This window comes from Trichosurus vulpecula, chromosome 5, assembly GCF_011100635.1.
Source record: "Trichosurus vulpecula isolate mTriVul1 chromosome 5, mTriVul1.pri, whole genome shotgun sequence".
Classification (NCBI taxonomy): Eukaryota; Metazoa; Chordata; class Mammalia; order Diprotodontia; family Phalangeridae; genus Trichosurus; species Trichosurus vulpecula.
The window spans coordinates 46,428,311-46,439,928 of record NC_050577.1 but is presented as its reverse complement, the minus strand read 5'-3'; positions in this window follow the sequence as shown (position 1 = coordinate 46,439,928).

The following is an 11,618-nucleotide window of genomic DNA, read 5'->3' as shown; positions in this document are numbered from 1 at the left end:
GTTGTCCAGTTATTTCAGTCACTTCCAACTCTTTGTGACTCCATTTGGGGTTTTCTTGGCAAAGATACTGGAGTGGTTTGCCATTTCCTTGTCCAGCTCATTTTACAGATGAAGAAACTGAGGCAAACAGGGTTAAGTATAAAATGGAGATAATACTTCTACTCCCCACTTTACAATAACAACAATAATAATAATCTCATTTATACATTTTTGCTTTAAGGTTTGCAAAGTACTTCACAAAAATTACGTCATATGAGCCTCACAACAACCCTGAGAGGGAATTTTTATTATTAATCCCATTTCACTGATGAGGAAACTGAAGCAGACAGAGATTGAGTGAATTGCCCAAGGCCAAGGTTGTTGTGAGAAAAATGTTTTGCAAGACTTGATCTATACCAAAGAATTACTGAAACACAGAATCTCACAGTTGGGAAGAGATCTCTGAAACCATTCTTAGAGCAACCCATAGCAGAATCAAAATTCCCTCTCAACAAACTTGACAAGTAGTTATCTAGCTTTTGCTTGAGGCCTTCAGTGATCATGATCCCAATCTCTAGCCTCCAAAGGAGACAGTTTTGGATAAATGGATAACTTTGGTTAAATTTTGGATAACTAATTATTAGGAAGCTTTTATAACAATTCTAATTTTTTTCCTAATAAAGCCTAAATTTTCCTCCTTGATGTGTCTACACATTGTTCCTGTTGAGGATCAATCAGGAACATGTGGTGCAGTAGATAGAGTGCTGGACCTGGAGGCAGGAAGACCTGAATTCAAATGTAGTCTCATCCTTATACACTTACTATTGGCGAGAAGTTATGAGACATCCTCCACACTTTATCATCCTAACCTGTACATACCCTCAGAACAGTAAGGACTAGGGTGCTGACTATGGTCATTGTAAGCTTCTGAGAGTAGAGATCATGATATCTAATTCATCTGTATATGTCACTTTCATCACCTTGGCCTGGAGTTCATCACCTTGGGTCTATAAATTTTTTTAATATTTTGATAACTAGATTTCTGTAAAATTGATTTATTTTGTGATCCTTTGCATTTTATCTTATGTATTCTTCTGAGAAGAATAGGCTTCTATACACATTCCCAAAGGAGACCATGACATAAAAAGGTTAAGAACTCCCTACTCGGTTCATAAGATCATAACTTTAGAGCTAAAAGCAACCTCAGAGGCCATCAAATCTAACCTCATTTTACAAATGAAGAAATCAAGGCACAGAGGAGTTGCAACTTGCCCAGAAATGTGGGCTGAAGTAGAACGGGGACTCAAGTCTTCCTGACACCAAATTCTATTCTTTCTCCACTGTACTACATCGCACACAATAGTTTCTTAATAAGTATCTGGTGAAGGTTGCTGGATGAGAGAGAGGGGAATAGAGAACATTTTTAGGATGAGATCAATCACTTCATCAGGGCTACCCATGGGAGAACCTTTGATGCTCTCCTGCCTTTCTCATTGAGTACCACAGGACACTCAATAATGCAAAGACTCCCTTCCTTTCAGGATCATCTATTTAGGGAGACATCCTCCCTGAAATCCCAAGACCTTTAGCCAGGCCTCCAGGATTCAATGCCAGCTACATAGTCTTCATTGATTTCACCTGGCATTGCTGCTGCTGCCTGAAGGACATCTGCTGCCTTCCTCTAAGAGTTTCAGCATCATTAACTTGGAAAACACAACCTGGGCTTCATAGAAGTGCTGTTTTCAGCACCCGGGATATCAATTTTAATTCTATTTTTAAAAAATCCTCACAATGAGACTTAAAGTTGTGATTCCCATGGTACTGTATTACCAACCTGAAAGGATGTCAGATTTCTAACTCATGCATTCTCCTGGGGGGTTCGTGTGTGTGTGTGTTTATTAGATTAAAAAAGCTGGTGGAATCCTGTTTGGTGCTTGTGTTCTATATACTACCACTATCCCTAATTCCCTGACTTTTTTTAACAGGATCTTATTCAGGTTTGCAGGGAAATGGAGGGATGGAGGGAAGGAAGGAAGGAGGAAGGAAGCAAGGAAGGAAGGAAGGAAAGCAGGATGGATGAAAGGAAGGAGGGAGGGAGGAAGGAAGGAAAGAAGGAGGGAAGAAAGAGGAAGGAAGGAAGGAAAGAAGGAAAGAAGGAAGGAAGTAAACAGGAGGAATGAAGGAGGGAGGAAGGAAGGAAAACAAGATGGATGAGAGGAAAGAAAGGAAGGAAAGGAGGGAGAGGGAGGGAGGAGAGAGAAAGGAAGGAAAGAAGGAAGAAAGGAAGAATGAAACAGGAGTAAAGAAGGAAAGAAGGAAGGAAGGAAAACAGGATGGATGGAAGGAGGAAGGTTGGGAGGAAAGGAGGAAAGAAGAAAGGAAGGAAGGAAAGGAGGGAGAGAGGGAGGGAAAGGAGAGAGGGAGAGATGGACAGAGGGAGGGAAGAGGGAGGGAAGGGAGAGAGGGAGAGATGGACAGAGGAAGGGAAAAAGCAATGATACACATTTCTTAAGTGCCTACACTGTGCCAGGCACAAATATTATCTCATCTCATTTGAACTTCACAGCTGCTCTGGGAAATAAGTTATATTACTATCCCCATTTTATATTTGAGGAAACCGAAGTAGACAAAGGTTAAGTGACTTGCCCTGAGTCACATAGCTAGAAAGTGTCTGAGACCATATTTGAACTCAGATCTTCTAGGCCCAGCACTCTATCCACCTGGCCCCCTAGCCGCCTTTGGGGATGGGGGTGCAGGGAGGAGTTAAAGATCTACATCCAATGACAAAATATTTGAAAAGCACTTAGCATAGTGCCTGGCATATAGTAGGTGCTTAATAAATGCTTATTTCCTTCCTTGTCCTCCTGAGTTACAATTAATAGAAGCTAACTACTTACCTGGCTATGCATTCATATGAAATGATGAAAAAGCTGCAGAAGATGAAAAAAAATGCCAGTAGTGGGTCAAGGGCTAGACTTGGAGTCAAAGAGATCTGAGTTCAAATCTAGCCCCAGACACTTCCCCAGAAAGTCAGTTAACCCCTCTCAACCTTAGTTTCTATATCATAAAGTTAGGATAATAGTGTCTGCCTCAAACAGTTGTTAGGGATAGGGTGGAAATGTTGTTGTTGTCGCTGAGTCATTTCAGTCATGTCTCACTCCTCAGGATCCCATCTGGGGTTTTCTTGGCAAAGATACTGGAGTGATTTGCCATTTCCTTCTCCAGCTCATTTTACAGATGAGGAAACTGAGGCAAATCAGGTTTGTCCTGCAAACATTCTCTCGTCTGATCCTCACACCCTGTGAGGCATGTGCTATTATCCCCGCTCCCACTTCACTTCATAGTAGAGGAAAATGAAGCAGACAGAAGTTAAGTTATTTGTCCAGGGTGACAAAGCTTGTAAGTGTATGACATCAAATTTGAATTCAGGTCTTCCTGACTCCAGACATAGTGTACTATCCACTGAACCACCTAGTTTAATATTATTCAGAATCATATTGAGGGGGAATTTAAGACGGGCTTATATAGAAGAAAATTGAACTGGCCTCTATTTGCAATTCAAGAGTGATGTAAAAGTAGCTGACATTTCTATAGCTTTAAATATTCAAATCAGAAACATAATCTACTCTTACAGATTGGGTCATGGTTAAGGAAGGGCTAACTGATCAATATCCCATGATGATGGACATTTCCTGGGAGCAAGACTCTGAGAATAAGTGGGGACTCATGCGGAGAGAAAGACACATTGAGAATCACTACTCTCCAAAGTCATTGAGAATCACTACTCTCTTCTTCCTTCTAATAAGAGAAGTCCAGTCCACGCAGCTTTGTTGCATTTGCCTGATTGGTTTCCTGCTGATCGAGATTCATTAGGCTGTTGTTTCTTCAGAAACTGGGAAGGAGTGAATCAGTCATTCCTCACCCACAGCTTAAAATGATTCCTGATTAGTTCCATCCTACTGGCTTTCCTAAGTGTTCCTCTTCTTGTTGGCAGACTTTATTTTGTTTGTAAATTCCCATTCCAGAAATCAAAGCTATCTATAGTCATATTTTGAAAATGCTCTAAAGCGCTATTGATTAGAGAAATGCAATTTTTAAAATTTAATTTTATTTATTTTTTGGTTACATTTTAAGTTCCAAAGTGTCTCCCCACCTGGTCCTAGAAAAAGCCACCATTTGACACAGATATGTAAATATATGTAAATCCATACTGTGCACACTTCTATTTATCAGTTCTTTGGGGGTGGGGGGGTGGGGGGGCGTGGCTAGCATCTTCCTTCACAGGTCCTTTGTAGTTAATTTGAATAGTTAAAATACTCAGTAAAGCCATATTCGGTTGCTTCATAAATGGTTTTAGACTACTATCTTCTGATTCGCATCAGCTTATTATTTCTGGCTTAGATTAGATAAACTGATATTTGTTTAGAAATTCCCATCCCATGTAGAACATTGCTCTTGTGTAATTCATTGTCCATAATTGGCAGGGTGGTTATCATGCAAAGAGCACCGGATTTGGAGTAATGAGCAATAAATGTCTGTGTTGGATATTACAGCATTTAATTACTGAAGGCAGAATGCTGGGGAAACAACACTTTTTCCAACCTTATCTCATTAAAAAAAAGAAACAGGTTTAAAAGCAAACTTGCCCCAAAAGTAATTTGCCTACTGTAATAGAAAGTAACAGTGGTTAAAGAGTAGTGCTGAATTTAAAAAAACTCAGAATTGATTAATTATTCTGGCAGATGAACAGGGGAAGATGGAAATCCAAGGAGGTAACATCTTGGTAGATTGTTCTGTCTTTTCTGTTAGCTGAGGGTTGGTTGTGGTCTGCTGTACTTCAGGGACAAAACAAGAAAATGGGAGTGGGTTAGAACATGTTATTTTCTACCCATGTTTTTTGAAAGTATGTCATCCAAGGAGAGGCAGTCTGGGGTCGTGGAATTAGAAAGCTGGCCTCAGAATCAAGAACACCCAGGTTCAAGTCCCATGTTTGAGACACACTGGGCTGTTTAACCTTGGGCAAGGCATTGATTAATTTCTCAGTGCCCCCAGGAAGTTCTCTATGGCTATAAAATGCAGAACAGGTGCTCATCTGAATTGTTTCTTCATTTGAAGTTCCTTATACCAATTAAATTTAAAATTTATGAAAAAAATGATGTTATCTAAATAAAATTTCAAGGACATTGTCCTTAAATGTCCTCAATTTCAGCTTTGCCTCTCTAATGCAGAAATTTCTGTAGCTTTCCTCTACCCTGGCTTCCTGAGATTGGGTTGCTTGCTGCACTCTCCAATTACAACTAATGCTTTGAAATTGCAAGGTAGGGGCGGAGCCAAGATGGCGGCTGGTAAGCACTGACTAGAGTGAGCTCCGTACCCAAGTCCCTCCAAAAACCTATAAAAATGGCTCTGAACCAATTCTAGAACAGCAGAACCCACAGAACAGCAGAGGGAAGCAGGGCTCCAGCCCAGGACAGCCCGGATGGTCTCTGGGTGAGCTCTATTCCACACGGAGCTGGGAGCTGGGAGCTGGGAACGGAGTGGAGCAGAGCCCAGCCTGAGCGGCGTGGACGATCCAGACCAGAAGCCGGGCGGAGGGGGCCCTAGCGCCCTGAATATGTGAGCTGCGGCAGTTACCAGACCCCTCGATCCACAAACACCAAAGACTGCGGAGAAGGTTAGTGGGAAAAGCTGCGGGAGTGGAAGGAGTTCGCGGTTCGGCTTCCAGCCCCGGGGGCAGCGGAGGTGGGGCAGCTACAGCTGTTGTTACTTCTGGCTCCAGGCCCACCTGGTGGGAGGAATTAAGTGGCGGATTACAGCAGGGGTGCACAGCCTGCCGAAGATCTGAGCCCAGTCTGGACTGGGGGTCCTTGGGGAAGGAGGAGTGCGGCTCTGACAGAGCTGGCACCTCCCCCCCAAACGTAGAACATAGAACTCTGTAATCTACAAGCAGTCATACCCCACTGAAAAACTCAAGGGTCAAGTTAGTTGGTTGGGAATATGGCCAGGCAGCGAAAACGCGCCCAGATTCAGTCTCAGACTTTGGATTCTTTCTTTGGTGACAAAGAAGACCAAAACATACAGCCTAAAGAAGACAACAAAGTCATAGAGCCTACAACCAAAGCCTCCAAGAAAAACATGAACTGGCCCCAGACCATAGAAGAACTCAAAAAGGATTTGGAAAAGCAAGTTAGAGAAGTAGAGGAAAAATTGGGAAGAGAAATAAGAAGGATGCGAGAAAACCATGAAAAACAAGTCAATGACTTGCTAAAGGAGACCCAAAAAAAATACTGAAAAATACACTGAAGAAAACAACACCTTAAAAAATAGACTAACTCAAATGGCAAAAGAGCTCCAAAAAGCCAATGAGGAGAAGAATTCCTTGAAAGGCAGAATTAGCCAAATGGAAAAGGAGGTCCAAAAGACCACTGAAGAAAATACTACTTTAAAAATTAGATTGGAGCAAGTGGAAGCTAGTGACTTTATGAGAAATCAGGATATTATAAAACAGAACCAGAGGAATGAAAAAATGGAAGACAATGTGAAATATCTCCTTGGAAAAACCACTGACCTGGAAAATAGATCCAGGAGAGATAATTTAAAAATTATTGGACTACCTGAAAGCCATGACCAAAAAAAGAGCCTAGATACCATCTTTCAGGAAATTATCAAGGAGAACTGCCCTGATATTCTAGAGCCACAGGGCAAAATAGAAATTGAAAGAATCCATCGATCGCCTCCGCAAATAGATCCCAAAAAGAAATCTCCTAGGAATATTGTTGCCAAATTCCAGAGCTCCCAGATCAAGGAGAAAATACTGCAAGCAGCCAGAAAGAAACAATTTGAGTATTGTGGAAACCCAATCAGAATAACCCAAGATCTGGCAGCTTCTACATTAAGAGATCGAAGGGCTTGGAATGCGATATTCCGGAGGTCAATGGAGCTAGGATTAAAACCTAGAATCACCTACCCAGCAAAACTGAGTATCATGTTCCAAGGCAAAATATGGACTTTCAATAAAATAGAGGACTTTCAAGCTTTCTCAGTGAAAAGACCAGAACTGAATAGAAAATTTGACTTTCAAACACAAGAATCAAGAGAAGCATGAAAAGGTAATCAAGAAACGGAAATTGCAAGGGACTTACTAAAGTTGAACTGTTTTGTTTACATTCCTACATGGAAAGATGATGAGTATGATTCATGAGACCTCAGTATTAGGGTAGTTGAAGGGAATATGCATATATATATATATATATATATGCATACATATATATATATATGTTTAAGTATATATATAAGTGAATGTGTATGTATGTATGTATCTATGTGTATATGTATGTATGTGTGTATATATATATGTAAAAGAGAGAGAGCAGACACAGGGTGAGTTGAGGATGAAGAGAAGATATCTAAAAGAAATAAAATGAAATTAAGGGATGAGAGAGTAACATACTGAGAGAGGGAGAAAGGGAGAGATAGAATGGGGTGGATTATCTCCCATAAAGGTGGCAAGAGGAAGCAGTTCTATGGGAGGAGGGGAGAGGGCAGGTGAGGGGGGAATGAGTGAACCTTGCTCTCATCAGATTTGGCCTGAGGGGGAATACCATACATACTCAGTTGGGTATCTTACCCCACAGGAAAGAAGAGGGAGGAAGATAAAAAAAAAAAATAAAAGGCGGGGGGATGATGGAGTGGAGGGCAGATGGGGGTGGAGGTAATCAAAACAAACACTTTGGAAAGGGGACAGGGTCAAGGGAGAAAATTCAATAAAGCGGGATGGGTTGGGAAGGAGCAAAATGTAGTTAGCCTTTCACAACATGAGTATTGTGGAAGGGTTATACATAATAATACATGTGTGGCCTAGGTTGAATTGCTCGACTTCTTAGGGAGGGTGGGTGGGAAGGGAAGAGGGAAGGGAATTTGGAACTCAAAGTTTTAAAATCAGATGTTCAAAAACAAAAAAACTTTTTATATGCAACTAAAAAATAAGATACACAGGCAATGGGGCGTAGAAATTTATCTTGCCCTACAAGAAAGGAAGGGAAAAGGGGATGAGAGGGGAGGGGGGTGATAGAGGGGAGGGCTGACTGGGGAACAGGGCAACCAGAATATACGCCATCTTGGAGTGGGGGGGGAGGGCAGAAATGGGGAGAAAATTTGTAATTCAAACTGTTGTGAAAATCAATGCTGAAAACCAAATATGTTAAATAAATAAATTGCATTAAAAAAAAAAAAAGATTAGACAGCCCTGACATATAAAAAAAAAAAAACCAGTTATGTTGAAATGATAACCACAATAGCCCCATGAGCCCAGTTTAAGAACCTAGATCTTAGTGGCAATTTGAAGGCATTAAAGATGTCTGCTGTAGGGGAGTGACCTGGATAATCTGTGTTTTAGGAATATAAGTTTGGCAGATAAATGAGGAGTGAGAGGGGAGAGAATAGTTACAATGAGACCAATTAGGTTTTGAAACAGCCTAGGCAAGAGGTGACAAGGATCTGAACTAGGATAGAAGTTGTGTAGGAGAGAGAAGATAAACACCAGAGAAGGTATGGCAGAGGTAATATCCACAAGCCTTGGCTCTTGACCTGGGTTCCACAGTTGTTTCTCTTCTTCTATGTTTCGATAGCTATTTTATTATTATTATTATTATTATTAAATTGATGGAATAAAATAAGCATTCTTTAACATAGCATAATAAAAAATGATTACACATTAAAAAAAAAAAAAGAAATTGCAAGGTAGGTAGGAAAACAGTACCAAGGGGTCAGAGGGAGGAAGCATGTTCAGCTAAGGTGCTCATGGCTAAACCAGTACCCATTGGCTAGTGCTTCAGGTATTGATTTCTGTTATGGTCCCTGTTTCCGGTTTTTCTGTCTAGATCCCGTTTCCTTTTATCCTCATAGGAGAATCTCATCTGATCCCCTTTTACCAGCAGTCAAGAATTCCATCTTTAATAACTCAGAATTTCTGAATGATGCATCTTCTATTGGTGGCCCTTACCCGAGGAATTTAAGTTCCAGTGTAGGAAAAATCTGTGGCAGGAGAAAAGTCCCATGGCTTTCCAAGAGGGCTTTTGACCAAGTTTTATTCTAGTGGAAATTCTTGTTTTGAAGGATATCAATTACTTCTGGCAGACGAACCACATCCTTTAGTTGAAATGTTTTGTTATCCTTTTGGTAAATCATCTTCTCCAATTTTCTTAAAGTTTTCTCTAATAGCAGTTCAAGAACTTCATAATGGGGGGGGGGGGGGGGGTTGCTGTCCATGGTGGGCTGTGAATGGCTTTTAAATTCCTTCCTCCAATCTCTCCAGCATATCTCTGTCAAAATCATCTTTCTTAACCATTACTCTAGTCACATCGTTCCTCTGCTCAAAAATCATTAATGGCTTCCTAGTGCCTACTGAGCAAAGTGTAACTCCTTTGGCTGGCATTCCAGCCAAACTACTACTTTTTTGCACACCTCTTTCTCAAATGTGTCTGCTGCTTTCCCACCTCCAAACCTTTGTTTATCTTATTTTCAGTGTCCTTTTTTTCTCTCCAGCTATTGCATCCATCTTTAATTCTCTTCTTTAAAATTCAGCTACCAACTCCAGGAAGCCTTCCCTGACACCTCTAATTGGCAAAGATCTCTTTACTTGTCTTTATAAAGCACTATGCTTTATGGTTCTCTGATGCACTTAGAAGTGACATTGGGTATCATTGATATCTGCACTAGCATATTGTCCCTTATTCCTTGAGGACAGGGACCTCTGTTCATTTAAATTTTGCACCTCTCCAATGATAAGCACATAGTAGGTGCTTAATAAATGTTTCCATGCATACTATGTATAATTTTTAGTCTATGCTACATCATATCATTATCTATAATAACACTAGTGTCTTGCGAAGAAGACAGTTGTTTCACCATGTAAGCTCTAGAAGAGAAAGAACTCAATCAACAAGCATTTTTAAAACACCTACTCTATGCCAGGAACTGAGCTAAGTTTGGGGGATATAGATACCAAACATAAACAAACAAGTAAAACAGTCCCTACTTTTGAAGAGCTTTAGGGACTCTAAAATAATTTACACATTCCCCTATCTGTGCGTCTATTAGAGTATTCTGAAACAAGAAATACTCAATGGCAAAATCCCCTTGAGAGGAATTTCCCATCATCCATGTGTCTAACAAGCACTTTTTAAAGAGAAGAGTCATTTGGTTTGGGTTGGGTTGGGTTGGGTTGTTTCGTTTTTTTGTTGGTTTTGGTTTTTGGTAGGGAGGAGGGTTGGGTTTTTTGGTTTGTTTTTTTTTTTGTTTGTTTGTTTGTTTTACTATTAATGATGCAGCTGAGAATCTGCCCCATTGTTGTTGGGCTGTGACATAACTAGATGGGACAATACTCTAAGCAAACAAAATGCCAATCTAGCCTTTTGGATGAAATACAAGTGGTTATATAGTAGCCCTATTTCCTACTATTTCTTCACATGGTCTTATCCTTTCAGCCTAGCCATTGAACCATGGAATGTGAGACACAGAAGGGATCCTAGAGTTTATCTAATCCTCCCTTCATTTTGCAGGTGAGGAAAGGGAGGCTGAGAAAGGTAAATAAGGGTGGCTCTTCTGGCTTAAACAGTCTTCAAACTGTCTCTGCTGGCACTAGCCAGCTGGGTAACTAAGGAAGTTGTTGCATCACCAAGCATATAGCAGCCCCACCATGATGTTGAAATCATGCTAGTGGCCCATCCTGGACCTCTGAGGGGCTTCCTTTCAGCAAAAAGATGCTTGGCTTTCAATATTAAATCAACTTTGTGCCAACTGCCACATTCTTTAAACCCTTCCTCACCTTGGGAAGATTTAAGAGCTAGGATCAAAGGCATATTGATCAAGGAAACGGCTTCAAAGTGCAGTGTTTATTATTCACAGCCAAATGAGAAGGAACAGCTTCCAATTTCTAGCTACTTTCTACACTGCTTTGGAGAGCGATTCACCACAAAGAGTCAATAGGCAGAGCGAAGTGTATTACCTTAGTTAAACCTTAATTCCCAATTCTTTTGTTGTTTTTCATCCATTTCAGTGGGAGGCATACGGTCTTGCTACCTTCAGGAAGGGATCGTTATGCTGAAAGGAGATGAAAACCACAAAATCAGGCGTTCCAGTTCAGTCCTGCACCGAATGTAGGGCTCTACAGAGAATGCTTGAATGTGAAGTGTTGTTTTCTACACCAGCTGCAGCAAATCTAAGGGAAAGACACTTTTAAAATCGACTGTGTATGTAACAGTGGCCAAGCTCTGTCTTTCTGAATGAGGTGCTTTAATAAGACCTAGCATCCACATTCTTCGAATCATCATAGGGGAACTGACAAAGGGCAGCAATCTACAGGGGGAGGAGAAAGGGAAAAAAAACCGCCCCCTCCCTGATGCCAACACTCAGCTAGCTGAAAATAGAGAACTCTCCCCCTCCCCCATGAAGGCTGGAGGAAATGTAAGTTTCTTAAAGGGACAAAAAAGGAGCTGGAAGGGACCTGAGAGAGCAACTAGTCCAGTCCTCCCATTTTATACATGAGAAAATTGAGGTCCGGAGAAGTCAAAGGATTTGGTCCTCCCAGAGCTGGGAGGGGGAAGGAGCTGCATTTCGTATCTGGGTCCTTTGAGTCCAGT